Raw genomic sequence first — 2,494 nt, 5'->3', positions numbered from 1 at the left:
ATACTGCTCCAGCAGGGGTCCTTTCCCCAGAGTACAGTCCTTCAAGAAATGGACTACTCCAGTATGAGCTTCTCTCCACAGGGTCACAGGTTGTGCCAGAAAACCTGCTCCAGCGTGGGCTCTTCTCCACAGGACTGCAGTTCCTGCCAGGAGTCTGATCCACAAGCATGGGCTCTCCATGGGGTCACAGCTTCCTTCAGGGTGCTTCTACCTGCTCTGGAGTGGGGTCCTCCACAGTCTGCAGGGTGGATATCTGCTCCACTGTGGACCTCCATGGGCTGCAGGAGGAAAACCTGCCTCACCATGGTCTTCACCACAGGCTGCAGGGGAATCTGCTCCAAAACCTGGAGTACCGCCTCCCCCTCCTTCACTGACCTTGGTGTCTACAGTGTTGTTTCTCTCACACATTCTCACTCCTCTCTTCCAGCTGTTGTTGCACAGCATTTTTTTCCCCTTTCTTTAATATGCTATCACAGAGGCACTACCAACAACACTGTTGTGTTTAGCTTTGGCTTCTGGTGTCTTCTCACAGAAGCCACCCCTGAAGCTCTCCCCACCCCCACCTTCAGCTACAAAAACCTTGCTACATAAACCAAATACATCAGGTTAACATGAATAACAATGCAGGCTCTGAATAGTGAATGGTTATCACATGCAACAGTGGCATACAAAGCCTTTTCTGAAATTTTACACAGCTTGGTAAGAGGTTTAATGACTCTAGTCTGCAATTGCCACACTACAGAAATGTAAGCAAATAATTTCTGCTTCTATATACTACATGCACACACAAATACATATATAGATTGATTACATAACAGATATGAACTTTCAGAGAGGTAGAAAGGAAAAATCACGTAAGAATGTATGAAGTCTCCTACATCAAGATGGGGAACAAATGTTTTTAAACAACTTTTTAATATATTTCCACTATCATTATTAGGTAATCTGTAGGAAATAAGATTATATTTTTCTTATTTTGTCTTATATTAGATTTTAATTTACTTTTTTAATTTTCTATGAAGTTAATCTGAAAATCTTCTAGATGATTAACAAGTATTTGTTCTACACCTTCATATTACCCACCCCAATCACTACTCATATATATTTCACAGAATCACAGAATGTTCAGGGCTGGAAGGGACCTCTGGAGATCATCTAGTCCAACCCCCTGCTAAAGCAGGTTCACCTAGAGCAGGTTGCACAGAATCGCATCCAGGTGGGGGTTGAATGTCTTCAGAGAAAGAGACTCTGCAACCTCCCTGGGCAGCCTGTTCCAGTGCTCTGTCACCCTCAAAGTAAAGAAGTGATTCCTCATATTCAGATGGAACTTCCTGTGTTGCAGTTTGTGCCCATTGCCCCTTGTCCTGTCGCTGAGCACTACTGAAAAGAGCCTGGCCCCATCCTCTTGCCCTTAAGATATCTGTAGACATTGATAAGATCCCCTCTCAGTCGAAGAGGGTCCCCTGTGGAGTCGGCCAAGTCACAACAATCACACCAATATGGCTACATGCCATGCTCACTTTATTAAACAAACAGGTCATAGTTATAACTTAAACCAACCGCTGGTCATGTGGCTCTACACACAGGTGATTGGATAAATGTTTCTGGTCACGTGGGCGTCCGTGTCGCTGATTGGTGAGCATGCTGTAGGCACCTGATCAGAGTGTGCCGATGAGAGTGTGTTGTGGTTCCCAGGACTTGCTCTGCACCTGGCTTCTTGTTTGTGCATAGCTTGTTTTCTTTCTCACCCTGCTTGTTCCAAGGACAATTTAAAGTTGCTCTGCAGCTTCAACTAACAGGCCTGGGTTGTCCAACCCAGACAATGGTAACATATGTCCTCGGTCCTTTAAAAATTCCTCTACACTCAGTCTTCTCTTCTCCAGGCTTAACAGGCCCAACTCTCTCAGCCTTTCCTCATAAGGGAGATGCTCCAGTCCCCTAATCATCTTCGTAGCTCTCCACTGGACCCTCTGCAGCAGTTCCCTGACTCTCTTGAATTAGGGAGCCCAGAACTGGACACAGTACACCAGATGAGGCCTCACCAGGGCAGAGTAGAGGGGGAGGATAACCTCCCTCCACCTGCTGGCCATGCTCCTCCTAATGCACCCCAGGATACCATTGGCTTTCTCTGCCACAGGGGCAGACTGCTGGCTCATGGGCAACTAGTTGTCCACCAGGACTCCCAGGTCCTTCTCCACAGAGCTGCCCTCCAGAAGGTCAGCCCCTAGCCTGTACTGGTACACGGGGATGTTCCTCCCTAGGTGCAGGACTCTACACTTGCCTTTGTTGAACTTCATTAGGTTCCTCTCTGCCCAACTCTCTGGCCTGTCTAGGTCTCGCTGAATGGCAGCGCAGCCTTCTGGTGTATCAGCCACTCCTCCCAGTTTTGTATCATCTGCAAACTTGCTGAGGGCACACTCTGTCCCTTCATCCAGGTCAGTAATGAATAAGTTGAACAGGACTGGACCCAGTATTTACCCCTGGGGAACACCGC

This window comes from Falco rusticolus, chromosome W (genome assembly GCF_015220075.1).
Source record: "Falco rusticolus isolate bFalRus1 chromosome W, bFalRus1.pri, whole genome shotgun sequence".
NCBI lineage: Eukaryota > Metazoa > Chordata > Aves > Falconiformes > Falconidae > Falco > Falco rusticolus.
This window is presented reverse-complemented; position numbering follows the sequence as displayed.